The sequence below is a fragment of the Bombina bombina genome, chromosome 5 (genome assembly GCF_027579735.1).
Source record: "Bombina bombina isolate aBomBom1 chromosome 5, aBomBom1.pri, whole genome shotgun sequence".
In the NCBI taxonomy this organism is placed as follows: domain Eukaryota; kingdom Metazoa; phylum Chordata; class Amphibia; order Anura; family Bombinatoridae; genus Bombina; species Bombina bombina.
In genome coordinates, this window is record NC_069503.1 from 191,999,597 (window position 1) to 192,024,933 (window position 25,337).

The following is a 25,337-nucleotide window of genomic DNA, read 5'->3' on the forward strand; positions in this document are numbered from 1 at the left end:
ACATAATATAAATATCACATAACAACGGCTAATTCATACATAATAAATATTAATGGATCACATTACTTATGAGAATTATTATGAATTATGATCTAATGAGTGAATAACATAAGAACTATAGGTATGTATCGGTGTACTACCCAACAATTTTAATACATGATTTTTAAATTGTATTTAGTAGATGTGATCCATATATATATATATATATATATATATATATATATATATATATATATATATATATATATGGATCACATCTACTAAATATATATATATACAGCTGAAGAAAAACATGTTTTATCTTGAAAGTCTTTCAATTTAAATATACATTTATAAATTGATTGGTCCAGTAATATTTATCAGTGTATTAAAAAATATCACCTGAACATTATTTTTTTATTCTGTTCCAATTTTACAAACATTATTATATCTCATCATTAACAGACAGATGTATATAACATTAGTATAACATTAGTCTAATCAGTCATTTACATCCAGCATTGATTATGGTTAGCTGTGCACTACAGAAATCTGAATATAATCTGCCGTTACTGAGTTATGAAGTGCTCTAATAATCACTAGGACAAGAGTAACAATTGCTGGGAATAGCCCTTGAGCAGATGGAGAGCTTCAATTATCTGGGATCTTTGAAGAAAAAACTCTTAGACAATAGAATTATGTCTATTAATGTCTATACATGTCACAACTAATTATAATGTCACAAGTAAGTGATTGGCTATTTTTTTCCTATGTGGAAGTTTAAAAAAATTATATTTTAATATTTACAATGTGTTTTTAGATGATTTGTTTTTACATATAATGATGTGAAAATGTGTTGTAGAGTATTTTTTTTGTTTTTGTCAGGAAATAAATTTATAAGGATTGTTGACAAATGTTTATTTTTTTGAAAGTTTTGATTCAGTTTTTAAAAGTTGTTAGACAATGTTTTCATATAGTTCTTTTCACAAAATCTATAATGGAAATGTTTTCCTGAATTTCTTTTTTATATCTATGTTGCAAAAACGACCTGTTATAATCATTTTCATGAATAAATATGTAATTTCACCTGAAAGCTAAAGCTACTATGTATTTAAAATCAGTGTGTCTTTTTGAGCAAGTTACCTGAACCCCAAGAGATGTTTCAGCCATAAGAACTATCGCCTAGATTTAGAGTTCTGCGTTAGCCGTCAAAAGCAGCGTTAAGGGGTCCTAACGCTGCTTTTGGCTGCCCGCTGGTATTTGGAGTCAGGCAGGAAAGGGTCTAACGCTCAATTTCAAGCCAAGACTTTTCCATACCGCAGATCCCCTTACGCCAATTGCGTATCCTATCTTTTCAATGGGATCTTCCTAACGCCGGTATTTAGAGTCTTGGCTGAAGTGAGTGGTAGACCCTCTACCGACAAGACTCCAGCCGCAAAAAAAAGTCAGTAGTTAAGAGCTTTATGGGCTAACGCCGGTTTATAAAGCTCTTAACTACTGTGCTCTAAAGTACACTAACACCCATAAACTACCTATGTACCCCTAAACCGAGGTCCCCCCACATCGCCGCCACTATAATAAATATTTTTAACCCCTAATCTGCCGACCGCACACCGCCGCCACCTACATTATCCCTATGAACCCCTAATCTGCTGCCCCTAACATCGCTGACACCTACATAATATTTATTAACCCCTAATCTGCCCCCCCCAAGTCGCCGCTACCTAACTACACTTTTTAACCCCTAATCTGCCGACCGGACCTCGCCGCCACTATAATAAATGTATTAACCCCTAAACTGCCGCACTCCCGCCTCGCAAACCCTATAATAAATAGTATTAACCCCTAATCTGCCCCCCCCAACGTCACCGCCACCTAACTTCAAGTATTAACCCCTAATCTGCTGATCGGACCTTGCCGCTACTCTAATAAATGTATTAACCCCTAAACCTAACCCTAACACCCCCCTAAGTTAAATATCATTTTAATCTAACGAAATAAATTAAATCTTATTAACTAAAATCTTCCTATTTAAAACTAAATACTTACCTGTAAAATAAACCCTAATATAGCTACAATATAATGAATAATTATATTGTAGCTATTTTAGGATTTATATTTATTTTACAGGCAACTTTGTATTTATTTTAACTAGGTACAATAGCTATTAAATAGTTAATAACTATTTAATAGCTACCTAGTTAAAATAATTACAAAATTACCTGTAAAATAAATCCTAACCTAAGTTAAAATTAAACCTAACACTACACTATCAATAAATTAATTAAATAAATTACCTACAATTACATACAATTAAATTAAATAAACTAAATTACAAAGAAACCAAAACACTAAATTACAAAAAATAAAAAAGGATTACAAGAATATTAGGCTAATTACACCTACGCTAAGCCCCCTAATAAAATAAAAAAGCCCCCCAAAATAATAAAGGTCCCTACCCTATTCTAAATTAAAAAGTAACCAGCTCTTTTACCAGCCCTTAAAAGGGCTTTTTGCGGGGCATGCCCCTAAGTTATCAGCTCTATTGCCTGTAAAAAAAAATACACCCCCCAACATTAAAACCCACCACCCACATACCCCTACTCTAACCCAAACCCCCTTTAAATAAACCTAACACTACCCCCCTGAAGATCTCCCTACCTTGAGTTGTGTTCACCCAGCCGGGCACCGATGGACCAAAAGAGGACATCCGGAGCGGCAGAAGTCTTCATCCTATCCGGGCAGAAGAGGGCATCCGGACCGGAAGACATCTTCATCCAAGCGGCATCTTCTATCTTCATCCATCCGGAGCGGAGCAGAGCCATCTTCTTCCAGCCGACGTGGATCCATCCTCCTCAACCGATGCCTACTCACCGAATGAAGGTTCCTTTAAATGACGTCATCCAAGAGGGCGTCCCTCGAATTAAGGAAGGAAAAATCTGATTGGCTGATCCAATCAGCCAATCAGATTGAGCTTGCATTCTATTGGCTGATCAGAACAGCCAATAGAATGCAAGCTCACTCTGATTGGCTGATTGGATCAGCCAATCGGATTGAACTTGAATCTGATTGGCTGATTTAATCAGCCAATCAGATTTTTCCTACCTTAATTCCGATTGGAATCAGCCAATCGGAATTTGAGGGACGCCATCTTGGATGACGTAATTTAAAGGAACCTTCATTCGGTGAGTAGGCGTTGGTTGAAGAGGATTGATCCGCGTCGGCTGGAAGAAGATGGCTCCGCTCCGGATGGATGAAGATAGAAGATGCCGCTTGGATGAAGATGTCTGCCGGTCCGGATGTCCTCTTCTGCCCGGATAGGATGAAGACTTCTGCCTCTCCGGATGTCCTCTTTTGGTCCATCGGTGCCCAGCTGGGTGAACACGACTCAAGGTAGGGAGATCTTCAGGGGGGTAGTGTTAGGTTTATTTAAGGGGGGTTTGGGTAAGAGTAGGGGTATGTGGGTGGTGGGTTTTAATGTTGGGGCGGTTGTATTTTTTTTTTACAGGCAAAAGAGCTGATTACTTAGGGGCATGCCCCGCAAAAAGCCCTTTTAAGGGCTGGTAAAAGAGCTGGTTACTTTTTAATTTAGAATAGGGTAGGGACCTTTATTATTTTGGGGGGCTTTATTATTTTATTAGGGGGCTTAGAGTAGGTGTAATTAGCCTAATATTCTTGTAATCTTTTTTTATTTTTTGTAATTTAGTGTTTGTTTTTTTTTGTAATTTAGTTAAGTTTATTTAATTGTATGTAATTGTAGGTAATTTATTTAATTAATTTATTGATAGTGTAGTGTTAGGTTTAATTGTAACTTAGTTAGGATTTATTTTACAGGCAATTTTGTAATTATTTTAACTAGGTAGTTATTAACTATTTAATAGCTATTGTACCTAGTTAAAATAAATACAAAGTTGCCTGTAAAATAAATATAAATCCTAAAATAGCTACAATATAATTATTTGTTATATTGTAGCTATATTAAGGTTTATTTTACAGGTAAGTATTTAGTTTTAAATAGGAAGACTTTAGTTACTAAGATTTAATTTATTTTGTTAGATTAAAATTATATTTAATTTAGGGGGGTGTTAGGGTTAGAGTTAGACTTAGCTTTAGGGGTTAATACATTTATTAGAGTAGTGGCAAGGTCCGGTCGGCAGATTAGGGGTTAATACTTGAAGTTAGGGGGCGGCGACAATGGGGGGGGCAGATTAGGGGTTAATACTATTTATTATAGGGTTTGCGAGGCGGGAGTGTGGCGGTTTAGGGGTTAATAACTTTATTAGAGTAGCGGCGAGGTCCGGTCAGCAGATTAGGGGTTAATAAGTGTAGGTAAGGTAGCGGCGACATTGGGGGGGCAGATTAGGGGTTAATAAATATAATATAGGGGTCAGCGATGTTAGGGGCAGCAGATTAGGGGTACATAGGTATAATGTAGGTTGCGGCGTTGTCCGGAGCGGCAGATTAGGGGTTAATAGGATAATGCAGGTGTCAGCGATAGCGGGGCGGCAGATTAGGGGTTAATGAGTGTAAGGTTAGGGGTGTTTAGACTCGGGGTTCCTGTTAGGGCGTTAGGTGCAGACTTAGAAAGTGTTTCCCCATAGGAAACAATGGGGCTGCGTTGGGAGCTTAACGCTGCTTTTTTGCAGGTGTTAGGTTTTTTTTCATCCAAAACTGCCCCATTATTTCCTATGGGGGAATCGTGCATGAGCACGTTTTGCCAGCTTACCGCTACTGTATGCAACGATGGTATTGTGGGTTGAAGTGGCGGTACATTCGGCTCAACGCACCCTTTTTGGAGCCAAACGCAGCCCTTCAGACAACTCTAAATACCAGCGTTGTCTTAAGGGTGCGTTGGGAAAAAAGCTGCATTAGCTACGCGGGTCTTTACAGACAAAACTCTAAATCTAGCCGTTAGTGTTTATTCTAAAGTATCAAAACTGGTAAAGTCTTAAAGGGACAGGTAACACTTTAAGATTGTTAAATAAAATGCTTAATTATGCATATTAAAGGGTCAGTAAAGACAATTGGATTGGATAAAGCAGTTTCTAGTTACAATAGAGTAAACATTGTCACTTAGAGGTTTCACAATATACAGTACTATTTGTTAAGAGTGCCCAGAGGGCATTCTATATTTTGTAAATACAACCCCCCCCCCAAGCTACAAAAAATAAAAAATAGAAATACAGAAAAAAATAAACACATTATCCAAAATAAAAAAAATAAACCTAAACCCTATGAAAATAAAAAAGCCCCCCCCAAATAAAAACACCCCCTAAACTAATGCTAAACGACCAATAGCCATTAAAAGGGCTTTTTGTAGGGCATTGCCCTAAGTTAAACAGCTCTTTTACATTAAAAATAAACAAAGTCCCCCCTAACAGGAAAACACCCCACCCACCAAACCTCACAAAATAAAAAAAACTAACACCTATAAACCTAATCTGCCCATTGCCCTGAAAAGGGCATTTGTATGGGCATTGCCCTTAAAAGGACATTCAGCTCTTTTTCACTGCCCTTAAAAGGGCATTCAGCTCTTTTTCAAAGTGCCCAAAAAATACCCTAAGTTAAAAAATAATAAACCCTCCAAAAATTTAAAATAAAACCTAACACTAAAGCCCCAAATAGGTACTCACGGTTTCAGAAGTCCGGCGGAGAAGGTCTTCTTCTAGGCGGGTACATCATCTTCATCCATAGCGAAGGCCGCATGGAGCGGAGGTCCGGAGTGGTCTTCCCAGATGTAGCGATCCTCAGCGGCAGTCCTCGGTGGTGGCGGTCCTCGGCAACGGTGGTCCTTGGCGGCAGCAGTCCTCTGCGATATGGAGGCTCCTCTTCATCCGATGTCCGTGGTATACTGAATATTGAATGCAAGGTAACACAAACAATTTGGGGTACCTTGCTTTCCTATTGGCTGAATTTTTCAAAACAGCCAATAGGATTAGAGCTACTAAAATCCTATTGGCTGTTCAAATCAGCCAATAAGATTTCAGTAGCTCTCATTCTATTGGCTGCTGAATTTTTCAAAACAGCCAATAGAATGAGAGCTACGGAAATCCTATTGGCTGTTCAAATGAGCCAATAAGATTTCAGTAGCTCTCACCCTATTGGCTGATTTTGAAAGTTTCAGCCAATAGCAATTCAAGGTACCCCAGTAATTATGGGGTACCTTGAATTCTTTCTTCAGTGTGCGGCGGACGATCGCATGAAGAGGAATCTCCATGCCTTCGCCGAGGACCGCCGTCACCGAGGAGCACCACCACCGCCGATGACTGCCGCTGAGGATTGCCACATCTTTGAAGACCGCTCTGCCTTCGCTGTGGATGAAGATGATGGACCTGCCTGGAAGACCTTCTCCGCCGGACTTCAGGAACCGTGAGTACCTATTTGGGGCTTTAGTGTTAGTTTTTAAAAAAAAAAATATTTTTTAACTTAGTTTTTTTTGGGCACTTTGAAAAAGAGCTGTATGCCCTTTTAAAGGCAGTGAAAGAGAGCTAAATGCCCTTTTAAGGGCAATGCCCATACAAATGCCCTTTTCAGTAAATTATGGGGACATAGGAGCGCCACCCAAAAGGGGCTTAAGTGTGCTGGTGGAAAAGCTGGGCCCAAAGAGATTATCAATATGGGTGTCTAATGGCCAAAAAAACAACACATAGTACTGTAATACTAAAGAGCATAGAAATAACACATAGTACTGTATTAATAACACATAATACTGTATTAATAAGGAAGTAGAAATAGGGTGGAAAATACAGACAATAAAGAATATAAAAAAACATATGTTGTATATATAAACAGTTTTAATCCAAGGTATATATGGAACAAGATAGCTAGAACTATGTGGCAATCTAGCAAAATTATTCACAATCTAGAGTAAAATGTTTAAAAACAACGGTAAAAAACATATGTCAAACATATGACAAAATAAGGGTATAACAAAAAAACAAAAAAAGAACAAAAAAGAAATGAATGATATTAATGAATCTGAGCTCTGATAAAGGGACGTCCCATATATGAAGCAACAATATAGTCCCAAAATCTATACAGCCACAAGAGTCACAAAGAGTAAAAAAATCCAGTGGAGGTCCAATGTGGAAGGATCCAGAGAAGAGAGAGGAAAATACTTTTATCCAGGGGAGGAAAATCTTTTATCCAAAACTTCTGGTTCAGGGTAAGAGCATCTAAAGGTACTCGTGGAAGAAAAAACAAACAGATGCACAAAAACAAAAAAATAGTCTTGATAAAGACCTCTCAGTCAGCCGAAATGCGTTGACCTCCTCTGACATACCAGCCTGAGTTCCTATTAGTATATGGTGAGCACTTTTCCTTTTAGTTTAGCTAACTTTTTTGTTTTTGTGCATCTGTTTTTTGGCCATTATACACCCATATTGATAATCTCAATATCTCATATTGGGCCCAGATTTTCCACCAGCACACTTAAGCCCCCTTTGGGTGGCGCTCCTATGTCCCCATAATTTATTTATTCTTCTGTACGACCCTGTTAGGTAAACGTTTTTTATAGTGAGTTTGTCTGCTTTGCTCTCCTGGCGCTGACTACTAACCATTTTTTTTTTTTTGGGTAGTTTAGTTTTTTTTGCCATTTTAAGGGCTATTGGTAGTTTAGCATTATATTAGGGGGTGTTTTTATTTTGGGGGGGGGGTATTTTCATAGGGATTATGTTTAATTTTTTAATTTTGGTTAATGTGTTTATTATTTTTTGTAATGTTAGCCTTTTTTATTTTTTGTAATTAGATTAATCTAATGTAATTTTTTTGTATTTTTTATTGTCATTTAGTTTATTTTTATTGTAAATAAGGGGTTAATTTAGGGGGTGTTAGGTTAGGTTAGAGGGCTTAGTCATTAAATTAGTTTTTTACGTTGTGGGGTTTGGCGGTGTAGGAGTTAATAGGTAAATTAGTTTAAATGCATTGTGGGGGGTTGGCGGGTTAGGGGTTAATAGATGTATTAGATAGTTTGCGATGTTGGGGTTTGCGGATTTAGGGGTTAATAATTTTATTAGGTAGTTGCTTTTTTCTTAATACTTCGTGTGGGCGGTTAGTTTATTTTTTTCTTAATACTTTGTTTGGGAGCTTAGGGGTTTTTTTGTAAATACTTATTGCGGGCACTTAGTTTTTTTTTAATACTTATTGCGTGCGGTTAGGTGTTTTATTTTCATACTTATTGTGGGCAGGTTTTTTTTTTTTTTTTGTAATGCTCCATTTGCCTTCGCTGCATCCCGGGGGATTACGAAAATGGCAGGGTGGTGAACGAATACAATCCACCTGCCATTTTTGGAATCCTCCTGGATTCAACAAAGCTGCATCCAGGTGAATTATTTTGGCTGCGCGCGCAGCCAACATTCCTTTGAGGCTGCGTGTGCAACTGCCAACGGCGACGGACATTACAAACACAATTATAGTATAGATGAAAACTTTTAGAATATAAGTTGTGGCCACTTTCCTTTAATAGTATCTAATTTCCCACAGTGGTATTCATATGTATATCTCGCCAAACCAGAGAGTGGTACAGTGATTGGAAATAATGAAAAAAAAAAAAAATACTTTTTAAATATTAAACATACTACTATAATCATTGAGAAAACATGCCCAATATTTAGATCATGCCCAAATACAAATGGAATTATTATTATGGATTTAGATTAGAGTAGGGGAATCTCACACATAAAATTATAATTTACTTTACGCACTTTACAAAGGGGTGAATTCAAAGCATCTGCAATATAACCTTAAAGGGACATGAAACTCAAAATGTTTCTTTCATGATTCAGATAACACACGCACATTTTTAAATAACTTTCCAATTTACTTCTATTATCAAGTTTGCTTAATTCTTTTGGTAGCCTTTATTGATGGAGCAGTAATAAGCCAATGACAAGACCCTTGTGTGTGCAGCCACCAATCAGAAGGAACCACCCAGCTCCTGAGCCTACCTGGGTATGCTTTTTAAAAAAACATACCAAGAGAACAAAGCAAATTAGAAAATAGAAGTACATTTGGAAGTTGTTTAAAACTGTATGCTCTATCTAAATAATGAAATAAACTTTTTGGGTTTCATGTTCCTTTAAGAGATGTGAAACAGCTATTGTATAAGTCAGTTTTTAGCTTAGAGCCTTTCTTCATTGTTTATTAGGACTGATAGTGGTTTAGAGAAAATAAATAATCTTAGAATGGAATTCTGACAGATATTCCTCTTCAAATAAGTAGTTACAGGATCTGCAAGTGTTAAAGGGACATTAAAAACTAAATAAATGCCAGATAGAATGATGCGTTCAAAGTAAAGATTAGTCTGAGAATAACATGTAGATGTATTTTTTAAAGTTCCATTAGTTGTTTAAATATTGACAAAATAAGTGTAAACTTTTAGTGTCTATAAAACAATGGGAGCTGCCATATTGTAACTCAGGTTACCTTCTCTGCTGTGGCCAATTAGGGACAGTTATAAATAGGTCACTAGAGTGAGCAGCCAATGGCTGTTTGGAATACAACAGTGTTCTGCACTTCCATTTCTAACAGGAACTGAAAAGCTCACAATTTCATAATTGAATTACAGGAAAAGGGGACAACAATAAATAATGAAAGTATTTTGCAGATTTTTTTTCTATATAAATGATTTATCATTTTATATTGCTATCTCATAGTGTTTAACGGCCCTTTAAGAAGACCTTACACAGGTTATTTTATACATATCTCCACCTTTATAAGACACAGTAAGGAAGGACCTCTGGATATATACATTTTACGTCTTATTCACCACAACTAAAGAGCAAACAAGATTATGAGGCAATATGATACATTATCTGACCAGACTTTTTAATGTATTAATATTCTGCTTAAAAAGAAAGTACGTTATAATTTGTCTTTTTATGTAATAAAATGTTTAGTTTCCATATAAAGCTGTTTAGGGAAAGTACCTGACTGTTAAGCTATAACTAGTATGCAATTTGGATTGTGTTATGTTTGTGGTTTCCTTGATGGTTGGAAATTACTTGAGTTTAAGGTCAAGTCCATTAATTACAAGAACTGAATGTTAATTAAATATCTTATGGCCAGATTACGAGTTTTGCGGTAAGAGGGGTGCATTGCTAATGTGCACTTTATTGTCACCGCTCACTTACCTGCAGCGCTGGTATTACGGATTTTTACAAACCCGGCGTTAAAAGGCAAGAAGTGAGCGTAGAGCAAAATTGTGCTCCATACCGCACTCCAATACCAGCGCTGCTTAAGTCAGCGGTGAGCTGGTTGTATGTGCTCGTGCATGATTTCCCCATAGACATCAATGGGGAGAGCCGGCTGAGAAAAAGTCTAACACCTGCAAAAAAGCAGCGTAAATCTCAGTAATGCAGCCCCATTGATTCCAATAGGGAAATAAAAGTTATGTTTACACCTAACACCCTAACATGAACCCCGAGTCTAAACACCCCTAATCTTACACTTATTAACCCCTAATCTGCCGCCCCCGACATTGCCGACACCTAAATTATACTTATTAACCCCTAATCTGCCGCTCCCGACATCGCCGCCACTAAAATAAACATATTAACCCATAATCCACCGCACTCCGGCCTCGCAAACATTAGTTAAATATTATTAACTCCTAATCTGCTGTCCCTAATATTGCCGCCACCTACCTACATTTATTAACCCCTAATCTGCCGCCCCCAATGTCGCTGCCACTATATTAAATGTATTAACCCCTAAATCTAAGTCTAACCCTAACCCTAACACCCCCTAACTTAAATATAATTGAAATAAATCTAAATAAAACCTACTATTATCACCTAAATTATTCCTATTTAAAACTAAATACTTACCTATAAAATAAACCCTAAGCTAGCTACAATATAACTAATAGTTACATTGTAGCTAGCTTAGGGTTTAATTTTATTTTACAGGCAAGTATGTATTTATTTTAACTAGGTAGAATAGTTATGAAATAGTTATTAACTTTTTAATAACTACCTAGCTAAAATAAATACAAATTTACCTGTAAAATAAAACCTAACCTAAGTTACACTAACACCTAACCTAACTCTACAATTAAATAAATTACCTAAATTAAATACAATTAAATAAATTAAATAAAATTAGCTAAATTACAAAAAAAAACCCCACTAAATTACAGAAAATAAAAAACAAATTACAAGATCTTTACACTAATTACACCTAATCTAAGAGCCCTGTCAAAATAATAAAAGGCATCCGTCTTGAAGATGGACCCGCTCCGCATCGGAAGGATGAAGATAGAAGATGCCGTCTGGATGAAGACTTCTGCCCATCTGGAGGACCACTTCTGCCCATCTGGAGGACCACTTCTGCTGGCTTCTTTGAGGACATCTTGCCGCTTGGATGAAGACTTCTCCCAGTAAGTGAATCTTTGGGGGTTAGTGTTAGGATTTCTTAAGGGTGTATTGGGTGGGTTTTATTTTTAGGTTAGGGCTTTGGGCAACAATAGAGCTAAATGCCCTTTTAAGGGCAATGCCCATCCAAATGCCCTTTTCAGGGCAATGGGGAGCTTAAGTTTTTTTAGTAAGGGTTTTATTTGGGGGGTTGGTTGTGTGGGTGGTGGGTTTTACTGTTGGGGGGGTTGTTTGTATTTCTTTTTCAGGTAAAAGAGCTGCTTTCTTTGGGGCAACGCCCCGCAAAAGGCCCTTTTAAGGGCTATTGATAGTTTAGTTTAGGCTAGGGTTTTTTTTTTATTTTGGGTGGACTTTTTTATTTTGATAGGGCTCTTAGATTAGGTGTAATTAGTGTAAAGATCGTGTAATTTGTTTTTTATTTACTGTAGTGGTTTTTTTTTGGTAATTTAGCTAATTTTATTTAATTTACTTAATTGTATTTAATGTAGGGAATTTATTTAATTGTAGTGTAGTGTTAGTGTTACTTAGGTTAGGTTTTATTTTACAGGTAAATTTGTATTTATTTTAGCTAGGTAGTTATTAAATAGTTAATAACTATTTAGTAACTATTTTACCTAGTTAAAATAAATACAAACTTGCCTGTAAAATAAAAATAAACCCTAAGATAGCTACAATGTAACTATTAGTTATATTGTAGCTATCTTAGGGATTATTTTATTGGTAAGTATTTAGTTTTAAATAGGAATAATTTAGGTAATGATAGTAATTTGTATTTAGATTTATTTAAATTATAATTAAGTTAGGGAGTGTTAGGGTTAGGGTAAGACTTAGATTTAGGGGTTAATAAATTTAGAATAGTGGCAGCGATGTTGGGGATGGCAGATTAGTGGTTAATAAATACAATGTAGGTGGCGGCAATGTCCAGAGCGGAAGATTAGGGGTTAATAAGTATAATGTAGGTGGTGGTGATGTTGGGGGCAGCAGATTAGGGGTTAATAATATTTAACTAGTGTTTGCGAGGCGGGAGTGCAGCGGTTTAGGGGTTAATATGTTTATTATAGTGGCGGCGATGTCTGGAGCGGCAGATTAGGGGTTAAAAAATGTATTATAGTGTTTGCGATGCGGGAGGGCCTCGGTTTAGGGGTTAAAAGGTAGTTTATGGGTGTTAGTGTACTTTGTAGCACTTTAGTTATGAGTTTTATGTTACGGCGTTGTAACATAAAACTCATAACTACTGACTTTAAAATGCGGTTTAATGTGGGGTTTAAACACATACGGCTAGATTATGAGTTGTACGTTAGGCTGAAAAAGCAGCGTTAAGAGGTCCTAACACTGCTTTTTTACGCCCACTGGTATTATGAGTCTTGAAGGTTTAGAGGCACCGCACACTTTGGCCTTACCGCAAAACGACTTACGTAAACTTCGTAAAGTCTTTTTTCTATGGGACTTACATAGCGCCGGTATTACGAGTCTGTACTGGGAGGCCAAAAAGTGAACGGTACACCCTACCCTGTCAAGAGTCCTAATGCATTTAAAAGTCAGTAGTTAAGAGTTTTATGGTACAACGCTGTAGCATAAAACTCATAACTAAAGTGCTAAAAAGTACACTAACACCCATAAACTACCTATTAACCCCTAAACCGAGGCCCTCCCACATTGCCAACACTATAATAAAATTATTAACCCCTAATCTGCCGCTCCGGACACCGCCGCCACCTACATTATATTTATTAACCCCTAATCTACCGCCCCCAACATAGCCGCCACCTACATTATATTTATTAACCCCTAATCTGCTGCCCCCAATGTCGCCGCCACCTACCTACACTTATTGACCCCTAATCTGCCGCCCCCAACGTCGCCGCCACTATAATAAACATATTAACCTCTAAACCGCCGCTCTCCCGCCTTGCAAACATTAGTTAAATATTATTAACCCCTAATCTGCCATCCCTAACATCGCCGCCACTATATTAAAGTTATTAACCCCCTAAACCTAAGTCTAACCCTAAACCTAACACCCACTAACTTAAATATAATTTAAATAGATCTAAATAAATATTCCTATCATTAACTAAATTTTTCCTATTTAAAACTAAATACTTACCTATAAAATAAACCCTAAGCTAGCTACAATATAACTAATAGTTACATTGTAGCTATTTTAGGATTTATTTTTATTTTACAGGCAAGTATGTATTTATTTTAACTAGGTAGAATAGTTATTAAATAGTTATTAACTATTTAATAACTACCTAGCTAAAATAAATACAAATATACCTGTAAAATAAAACCTAACCTAAGTTACACTAACACCTAACACTACACTATAATTCCGATTATCCTAGCTTTGTGAAGGTATAATCTAGATTTTATTAAAGAGACAGAGACGATTATTTTGGATAAGCCTTTTCCTTTACTGCTCAATAGCCATTCAAAGTAACATAAAACAGTTTAAACAAATAACATAGAAAGAATAGAGATGAAAACAATGACCAATGAAAAGCAACCCTGAAGGTTGATATTCAAAACAGACCAATTAGAAATGTTTATTAAGTTATAAACAGTCCACACATAATCCCAACTGCCTCTTTGATCTTTGATGCTGGATAAGAAAAAAGTTGAATCTTCGGAAATAAATCCATAGACGGAGATGAAGAAAATAATCAGGAACCAGAAAAAATATAGAAAAAACTGGAAACATAGTCCATCCGATGAGACTTGACACGAAGGAAGAAATCCTGAAGAACTGGGAGGAAAAACATCCGATAAAACTTGAAGAGACTCTTTTGAAGAGATCCGAATTTCAGAATCCGGACGAGGAGGGACCTGGAGCTGAAAATATACAATAACAATAAATATTAAAACATAAACAGGGCATGGGTATAGGGAGGGAAAATAATCGTCTCTGTCTCTTTAATAAAATCTAGATTATACCTTCACAAATCTAGGATAATCGGAATTTTATTACAAGGACAGAGACTTATATTTTGTAAGTTAAAAGCTAGCAAATACAATTATTAATCTAACAAACATTGAGGTAAAGAGTTTATAGGTTTAAAATAAAATTGTCTAAATACAGAGTCTGATGACCAATCTGCAGCATTAAGAATTTCTTGAAGAGATGCTGATTTACAGAAGGCTTTAGAAGCAGCAGCTCCTCTTATAGAATGAGAAGTAAAAGATGTATCTATTCCTGCTTCGTTCATAACCCATTTGATCCATCGACTAATAGAAGTAGAAGAAACGGGAAGATGAGGAGGAGAAAAAGAAATCAAAAGTTGATTCGAAGAAGAATTTCTAAAAGAGGAAGTACGGAAGGATGTTCAGAAAAATAAGGATAGAATATGGAAGAAGACATAGATTTAGTTCTTCTGGAAATATTAAAAATTACACCCTGAGGTGAAAACATTTTAGAAGAAAAATCTATAGCCTTGACATCGGAAACTCTTCTGCAAGATAAAAGACAAAGAAGAGAGGCAAGTTTACAGGTAAGTTGTTTAAGGGAAAAAGATTCATTAGAAGGCCAGGATCGAAAGAGAGAAAACATTAAATTAACATCCCAAAAAGAAGAATATTTAGCAGAAGGAGGTCTCTTAATTTTTATAGATTTCATAAGTCTAGAAACAGAAATATGTTGGCCAATAGGAGAATTGTTAATTAATTCATGGCCTGCAGAAATAGCGGATCTATAAACATTTATAGAACTATAAGACAAACCCTCCTCGAAGAGAGAGGAAAGAAAATTCAAAATTTAATTTAAAGGAGCTGAAAAGGGATCCAAATGTCTTTGACTGCACCAGCAAGACCAGGAGGATAAGTAACATTTCTTAGTTCTTGGCACCCATGAGTCTTGTAATAATGATCTAGCTGATGAAGAAAGACCTTCGGAAGCCCAGGATCCCCTGAAATTGTCCATGCAATAAGTTGAAGAGAACCTTGAAGAACTAGATCGTGAAAATCTCCGTTTGGATCTGACAGAAGGTAAGGAACCATGGGAAATAGTATTGGAAGTTGAAATGACATTTCTAATAGAGACGGGTACCAGGACAGGGTTGGCAAAAAAGGGAGATATCAGGAGCAACAAAATCTTGTTCCTCCTGACCACATTCAACACTCGAGGAATTATTGAGAAAGGTGGGAAGGCATAAGCTCCTTGAAGTGGCCAAGATTGGAGAAATGCATCTATGGCTAGAGCTTCCGGATCAGGACGCCAACTGTAGAAGGGGAGAATTTGATAATTGAGACGTGAAGCAAATAAATCTATCGAGAAAGGACCTCTGATAAGAAGTAATTTTTGAAAGAAATCTGGATGCAATTTCCAATCGCTTGAGTCTAGAATATAACGGGAACCCCAATCCGCTGCCGTATTGGAAAGACCCGGAATATATTCTGCTCGAATAGAAATATTGTTCTGAAGACATTGGTGAATAAAATTCTTTGTGATATCTGACAATTGTTTGGAATGAGTGCCACCCAAACGATTCAGAAAACGAACAGCTGAAATATTGTCCATCCTTAAAAGAATTGAAATGGGGGAATTCTGTTTGATAAAACTCTTGATTGCAAAGGATCCTGCTATCAATTTGAGGCAATTGATGTGTAACTTGCATTCCGAAATGGACCATTTGCCTCCGGTAATTTGAGAACCACATCTGGCTCCCCTACCCGAATTGCTTGCATCTGATTCTATTATAATATCTGGAGCTTTCCCAAATATAGCTTTGCCGTTCCAGGCTTCTATATTGGAAATCCACCAGATCAATTCTAGTCTGGCTTCTTCTGATAAAGAGATTCTGTGAGAATAACAAAAACCCTTTCTTAAGTAAAATATTTTTAATCTCTGTAAAGCTCTGTAATGCAAGGGAGCTGGAAATATTGCTTGAATGGAAGAAGACAGAAGTCCCACGATTCTTGCAAGAGCCCTGATAGGGAAGGAGTTCTTTTTTAAAAGATGAGAAATTTCTAGTTTTATTTTCTTTATTTTCTCTAAAGGTAAACTCAGAGTAGAAAGTGTAGTGTCTATTAAAAAAACAAGAAAAACTAGTTTTTGGGACGGTACAAGAACTGATTTCTTGAAGTTGACCAGGAAACGTAAGTTCTTTAAAATATCTATGGTCATTTCTAGATGAATAAGAAGAAGAGAAGGATCTTGATTCATAATGAGAATATCGTCCAAATAAATGATTAAACAAATTCCCCTTAGTCTCAACCAGGCTACAACTGGTTTTAGAATTTTTGTAAAAACCCAGGGAGCAGAAGATAAACCGAAAGGAAGACAAGTAAACTGCCAAATAGAATCTTTCCAATGAAATCTGAGAAATTTGCGATGGGAAACATGAATAGGAACTGATAAATATGCATCTGTAAAATCTAATCTTACCAACCAATCTTTGTTCATCAGACAATCTCTCAAAAGATGAATACCTTCCATCTTGAAATGGTTGTATGATAGAAAGGCATTCAGATTTCTCAGGTTTATCACCGGACGAAGAGAAGCTTCTTTCTTTTTCACAAAGAACATGTTTCTGAGAAAAGAATCTTAACAAGTTTGGGGCTAGTTCTATAGCTTGTTTTTCTTTTAGACTGTAAATCTCTTGGTCTAATAAATCTAAATCTGTTTTTGCGAAAACAATAGGATTTGGGAACTGAATCTGAAAAGGAGGAGACAGAAAATCTAGTAAAAGGACTGAGACGGCTTCTAAAACCCAAACATCTGAAGTAATTACTTTCCAATTTTCTATGAAAAGGGATAATCTGCCTCCAACTCTGTGTGGAGAAAAATTTGTGATGTGTAAAGAAAATTGTCTTACCTGAGAAAGGTCTGGGGCGAGATCTTGGTCTTGAGAATCTAGGATTCCAGGGACTTTTCTTGAGGGGAAAAAACTTGAAAGGGAAGGGATGAGGGGAGGAAATTGTTGGAAATGTTGGAATTGAGGTCAGTTATTGAAGTTTGAGCGACCGGGAAAGCGACCTCGACCTTTCCCAGCCCATTTAAAAACAAGACTAGGTTGAGAATAAAAAATCTTTTTTGTGGAAGTCTTGACTTTATTTAAGGAATTGAAGGTATTTACATAGGCACTGAGCTCCTTCAAACCTAATTCTCAAAAAATAAGGCCTTCGGCCTGGGGACCCATTTCTGTAGGAGCAAAATCGGAAATTTTTGGGTCAATTCATCTTAAAACCATTCTTCTACGTTGAGAAGACATGGCAGTGTTGGCATCTCCAAATAAATAAACAGATCTTTGGATCCACTGTCTTACTGTGTAAGGATCCAACATAACTTTATTCACAATAGCTTCCTCTGTTAGCTCAACATTTTTTGTGATTGGACCCAAAGAATCCAAATATCTGTCCTGACATGCTTTTAAATATCTGTCAGGACATTTTTTAAGGTTAAAATTTTTGTTATTTACGAATTTAATAATATTTGCGTCAATCTCCGGGGTAATTGAAGTTTTATGGGGTAAGTCTGGACGAGGACATTCAGCTTTTAGGGTGGATCTTGCTTTATTAGAAAGGGATTTCCTTAAATAGTGGTCCAGAAATTTTGCGACCCTTTTTGAAGGTTTCCAATTTGAAGATCTAGGATGTTTTAGATCTTCTGGATCCAAATATTCAAGTCCTTCATTGTCAATTAGTTTAACTTTGGATTTTTTAACTAATTTTTTTACTTTTTTAAATTTCTTAGCTCTTTTGGCTTTAGAATGATAATCAGAAGAAGAAGAACTCTCAGAAAATTCTGGAGAAAAAATAGACTGCCAAGAATTTAAATCTGAATTAACATCAGTTTCCATATTGGAGTCTGAAGACTCAGTTGTAGAGACCAAGTCTACCATTCTCTTAGCAGTACGTTTTTTAGGAGCAAAAATTTCGGAATCAGAATCTGAATCTGAATACAAACGTTTTAATTTGCGAGATTTAACTCTAGTGTCTGATTTGGACAGACTGGACGCTCCTTCATCAATGTCATTATAAACATTTCTTTTAGATTTTTTTAGACAAATGTTTACTCTTATGAGTAGCTTTTCTGGGGGTTCCAGAAGTTTTATTGACAGAATTAATAGCTGTCTGAAATTGATGTCTTAAGTCTTTTATGGAATAATCAATTACATTTTTTACAGACTGCATTAAAAGAGTCTTCCTGAGACATTTTGATAATAAATAAATAATAATAAAACAATAATCAATAAAAAGATTAATTTAAATAAAGCAATGAATAAATTAATAAAGGAGATTGAGCAAATAAAATTAATTAATTAATTAATTAATAAGAGGAAGAATAAAACAAATTAATATTGAAATGTATAATATAAAAAATAATTTATCAGAAAATAAAGCATAAAAAACAAACGTTTTAAAATGTTTAAAATGTTTTAAATGTGAAATGATACACAGATCTGGGCGAGTGTCCAAATTCCTGAGGCACAGTGAAACAATGTAACTAAACTGTAAGATTGATAGAAACAAGTGTGCGGGAAAGAGCTGCGTCACAAGAGGAAGTAAACAGCAGCAGTGTCACAAGATGGGGCGTGGTCACGTGACCAAACATAAGATGTCGGCAGAGAGGATAGTAAGACCGACCGGAGGGGGAAGCAAGAAAGAAAAACGTTTTTTAATATACAAAATTTTCAAAATGAGCTAACAAGATATACTTATCCTTGAGAGCAGCAAAGAGAAAAGAGGCAGTTGGGATTATGTGTGGACTGTTTATAACTTAATGAACATTTCTAATTGGTCTGTTTTGAATTTCAACCTTCAGGGTTGCTTTTCATTGGTCATTGTTTTCATCTCTATTCTTTCTATGTTATTTGTTTAAACTGTTTTATGTCACTTTGAATGGCTGTTGAGCAGTAAAGGAAAAGGCTTATGCAAAATATAAGTCTCTGTCCTTGTAATAAAATTAAATAAATTAACTAAATTAAATACAATTACCTAAATTAAATTAAATTAGCTAAAGTACAAAAACAACACTAAATTACTGAAAATAATAAACAAATTGCAGAAATTTAAACTAATTACACCTAATTTAATAGCCCTATTAAAATAGAAAAAGCCTCCCCCCAAATAAAAAAAACCCTAGCCCAAACTAAACTACCAATAGCCCTTAAAAGGGCCTTTTGCGGGGCATTGCCCCAAAGTAATCAGTTCTTTTACCTGTAAAAAAAAATACAAACAACCCCCCCCAACAGTAAAACCCACCACCCACACAACCAACCCACCAAATAAAATACTATCTAAAAAAACCTAAGCTCCCCATTGCCCTGAAAAGGGCATTTGGATTGGCTTTGCCCTTAAAAGGGCAGTTAGCTCTTTTGCCGCCCAAACCCTAATCTAAAAAATAAAACCAACCCAATACACCCTTGAAAAAATCTAACACTAACCCCCTGAAGATCGACTTACCGGGAGACATCTTCATCCAAGCCAGGCTAAGTGGTCCTCCAGACAGGCAGAAGTCTTCATCCAAGCAGGGCGAAGTGGTCCTCCAGATGGGCAGAAGTCTTCATCCAAGCTGTGCAGAAGTGGTCCTCCAGACGGGCAGAAATCTTCATGCAGACGGCATCTTCTATCTTCATCCATTCGGCAGGGAGCGGGTCCATTTTCAAGACATCCAACGCGGAGCATCCTCTTCTGGCGACGACTAAAACAGAATGAAGGTACCTTTAAGTGACGTCATCCAAAATGGCGTCCCTTAGATTCCGATTGGCTGATAGAATTCTATCAGCCAATCAGAATTAAGGTAGAAAAAATCCTATTGGCTGATGCAATAAGCCAAAAGGATTGAAGTTCAGTCCTATTGGCTGATCCAATCAGCCAATAGGATTGAGCTCACATTCTATTGGCTGATTGGATCAGCCAATAGGATTGAACTTCAATCCTATTAGCTGATTGCATCAGCCAATAGGATTTTTTCTACCTTAATTCCGATTGGCTGATAGAATTCTATCAGCCAATCGGAATCTAAGGGATGCCATCTTGGATGATGTCACTTAAAGGTACCTTCATTCTGTTTTAGTCATCACCAGAAGAGGATGCTCCGCGTCGGATGTCTTGAAGTTGGACCCACTCTGCGCCGGATGGATGAAGATAGAAGATGCCGTCTGGATGAAGACTTCTGCCCATCTGGAGGACCACTTCTGCCCGGCTTGGATGAAGACTTCTGCCAGTCTGGAGGACCACTTCTCCCTGCTTGGATAAAGACTTCTGCCCGTCTGGAGGATCACTTCACCCGGCTTGGATGAAGACGTCTCCCGGTAAGTCGATCTTCAGGGGGTTAGTGCTAGGTTTTTTTAAGGGTGTATTGGGTGGGTTTTATTTTTTAGATTAGGGTTTGGGCGGCAAAAGAGCTAATTGCCCTTTTAAGGGCAATGCCCATCCAAATGCCATTTTCAGGGCAATGGGGAGCTTAGGTTTTTTAGATAGTATTTTATTTGGGGGGTTGGTTGTGTGGGTGGTGGGTTTTACTGTTGGGGGGTTTGTTTGTATTTTTTTTTACAGGTAAAAGAGCTGATTACTTTGGGGCAATGCCCCGCAAAATGCCCTTTTAAGGGCTATTGGTAGTTTAGTTTAGGCTAGGGTTTTTTTATTTTGGGGGGGGCTTTTTTATTTTACTAGGGCTATTAGATTATGTGTAATTAGTTTAAATTTCTGTAATTTGTTTATTATTTTCAGTAATTTAGTGTTGTTGTTTTTTGTACTTTAGCTAATTTAATTTAATTTAGATAATTGTGTTTAATTTAGTTAATTTATTTAATTATAGTGTAGTGTTAGGTGTTAATGTAACTTAGGTTAGGTTTTATTTTACAGGTAAATGTGTATTTATTTTAGCTAGATAGTTATTAAATAGTTAATAACTATTCTACCTAGTTAAAATAAATACAAACTTGCCTGTAAAATAAAAATAAATCCTAAGCTAGCTACAATGTAACTATTAGTTATATTGTAGCTGGCTTAGAGTTTATTTTACAGGTAAGTATTTAGTTTTAAATAGGAATAATTTAGGTAATGATAGAAATATTTATTTAGATTTATTTAAATTATATTTAAGTTAGTGGGTTTTAGGTTTAGGGTTAGACTTAGGTTTAGGGGTTAATAACTTTAATATAGTGGCGGCGACGTTGGGGGCGGCAGATTAGGGGTTAATAAGTGTAGGTAGGTGGCCACGACATTGGGGCGGCAGATTAGGGGTTAGTAAATATAATGTAGGTGGCGGGGATGTTGGGGGCAGCAGATTAGGGGTTCATAAGTATAATGTAGGTGGTGGCGGTGTCCGGAACGGCAGATTAGGGGTTAATAAGTATAATATAGGTGTCGGCGATGTCGGGGGCAGCAGATTAGGGGTTAATAAGTTTAAGATTAGGGGTGTTTAGACTCGGGGTTCATGTTAGAGTTTTAGGTGTAGACATAAAATGTGTTTCCCCATAGGAATCAATGGGGCTGCGTTACTGAGTTTTACGCTGCTTTTTTGCAGGTGTTAGACTTTTTTTCAGCAGGCTCTCCCCGTTGATTCCTATGTGGAAATCGTGCACGAGCATGTTACACCAGCTCACCGCTGACTTAAGCAGCGCTGGTATTGGAGTGCGGTAATGAGCAAAATTTTGCTCAACGCTCACTTCTTGTCTGTTAACGATGGGTTTCTGAAAACTCGTAATACCAGCGCTGCATGTAAGTGAGCGGTGAGAGAAAACTGCTTGTTAGCACCGCGCAGCCTCTAACGCAAAAATCATAATCTAGGTGATAGATTTTCAGATTGAGTAGCCCAAAAAAATAATGTTAATAAATTACAGTGTCATGTTTTTATGTCATTAATGATACCTATCTTTGAATCAGCAACATTATTCCAGTTCTGACATCTTAAAGGGACATTATAGTGAAGAAATAGCATGCTATAATTACAGCATGTAATTTTAGCACTGGTGACTCTGGAGTGTGATGTATTTAACCCCCCACGAGGTTAAGCACATATTTAAAGTACCACTCTTGTCATTGGCTTGCCCAATGTGTTCAACTAGCATCCAGTAGTGCATTCCGGCTACTTCAACAAAGTATACCTTCAGCGAATCAAATTTGATAAAAGTAGTAAATTGGAAGGTTGTTTAAAATTGTGGAGCTGATCAAAATGCTTTGGAGAAATATATATAATGAATTTTAACAGAAAAGACCATTAAAGTCCATGGGGATTTTGGTAGATAAATAATTTGATACGTTTTTCTAAGGTATTGTGATCAACCCCTGTAGATTCTATCTGAATTATGAAAGAAACAAAATTGGGTTTCATGTTAAGTGAGTGCAGAAAAATATACCTAATGGATCCAGTGCTCCCTTTTCCCAAACTTTAAAGGGATAGGAAATAAACTTGCATGATTCAGTTGGACCATGTCATTTTAAGTACAAAGTAAGTCAGGGTGTCAGGTAGTGTGGTGTGTACAAACCTGGTGGCAGTGTGTGAAAATTTAAGAGTGGTCTGCTCCATGTGGTAGGGCTTTTCAACTCAGGATTGCTATATGGTTTATAGAGGTCAACTTGCAGTAATATTGCTTAATGGGCTTAGTGGGGCTAGTGATTGGAGCTATCTAGGCAAAGATTAGTCGCCCTGGGGTGTGGAGCTCTACAGGCTTAAAGGCAAACCTTGTCCATTTACATCAGTGGTTGTCAGCTTCTACAAAGATAGGCCAGCGTCAGGGAGTTATAAAGGTGTTATCAAGAGTGTAAGGTAGTAAAGCTATGGTTAGGCTCGGTTGAGGGTGATCTACCAGCGCTCTTTAATGCTGTGGGGTGGTATACTGATGCGGGTCCTAGGGCTAAGGAGAGCTGGGCATTGAGGATAAACAGGGGCAAATACCTTGTTATAAAGGATGTATAGTAACAAACATAACACAATAGAGATAAAACGTGGGTACAGTCATACCTGTGAATAAAAACTGTTAGAACAATAGAACATTATAACAAAAAAAATTAGACACTTTTAAATTCACTTCTATTTTCAAATGTACTTTGTTTTCTTGGTATCTATTGTTGAAAAACAATATGTACACATCCTACACTAGTGGGAGCTAGCTGGTGATTGGTGCTGCACACATTTGTCTCTCATGATTGGCTGACTAGATGTGTTCAGCTACCTCTCACTAAAGCTCCTTCAGCAAAGGATATCAAGGGAATGAAGTAGATTTGATAATAGAAGTAAATTGGAAAGTTTTTTTAAAAGTGTATGTTCTATCTAAATTGTGAAAGAAACAAATTGGGTTTCGTGTCCCTTTAAATTATTTGAGGACCATGCTTAGAAAACCCGGAACATTTACAGTAAAACATTTATAGATACTAAAGCAGGTTTTGCTTTTTTTATATTTATTTAAACTACAGCACAATGGGATGGAAACAGAAGCTCTGTTTGTGAAATAACTATAAAGAACACCTTACTGTTGACACCAGCATTTCACATTTTTATTAATTAAAACAAGTTACTTTAAGTTATTTTAAGGTACAAATCTAATCTTATGTTATGGACTAGAAGACAGCAGTTTTATGATTCAAAGGGCATTGTCCAAGAATAAAATCTATTTATGTCAGGTATCTTGCAAAAAAGTCGATTACATATCAGTCAAGCCATTACTATCATTATAGGATAAGGGAACATCTTAATTGAATCAGTTAAGTGGCTTTGACGTTGCCATCGCTAATAAATGCCTGCAGTGGATCTCCTGATTTATGAAAGCTTTGTGGACCGAAAATCCTTTTAAAGAAGGATTGAAATGTACTGTACAGTTAAACATACACATTAACAGTACTATCTTAACTAATATAGCCCACAATTTACTTGACCCCTTCGCTGCTAAGCCTTTTTTCATCCCAGTGCTGAGCCAATTTGGAGCTTTTTTTGCTAACTACATTTAAACCCTATTGCAAGACAAACTTCAGTCAGTGACCCTAACAAATTATATTTTTTTTTTCAGCAGGCCCAGCAGATTCACAATATGTCATTTTTATATTTATAGTTCATGTCATGTGAGATAGCTGCGGCAAGAACTGTTAAAAAAAAAGGTATAATTTTTGCTTAGATTTTAGTAAATAATATTGAAAATGGCCTAGTGACCCCTGCTGTTACTGTGATCACCTTACTAAGGACTAGAATACAATTTTGCGTATTATCTTTGCTAGACGGAGGCTTTATGCGTGCATCCTTTCGCATAGAAGAATATGTTCTATTTATTCTTAAATATAAATTAATATATATATATCCATATATACTTATACCTATATCTCTTCCTATAGATATATAGGTATAGATATGTATTTTACATGAGCAATATCATATATATATATATATATATATATTTAATAATAAAAAGTACATTATTTTCTATGTGAAGAACATAGGAATGTAAAATATTCTTTTTGTGCATTGGGTTTCCTGATTTAGATTTTAACGTGGTCAGGTTTAGCGCACTTGAATACTTAGTAATCTTAATGCGTGTTATTGAAATTTTACCTATAAAATTTTAAAATTTGGCATACTGTAAAATATTTTAAATAATCCATATAATATATATTTATATTTTACAGTATGTTAAATATTTTTTAATAATTTGTAATATTTATTTTTTATATGTAAAAGAAGACGCCTTAAGGGTACTAAGTTTTCATGTGCTCTAACCCAACCGCATTAAAATCTAAATTGCAAACCCTGTTACGTGTTCTTCACTAGTGATGTTGCGAACCTAAAAATTTGGGTTCGCAAACGGAGAACTCGAACTTCCATAAAAGTTTGCGAACCGGCGAACCGTAAGAACCGCCATAGACTTCAATAGGCAGGCGAATTTTAAAACCCACAGGGACTCTTTCTGGCCACAATAGTGATGGAAAAGTTGTTTCAAGGGCACTAACACCTGGACTGTGGCATGCCGGAGGGGGATCCATGGCAAAACTCCCATGGAAAATTACATAGTTGATGCAGAGTCTGGTTTTAATCCATAAAGGGCATAAATCACC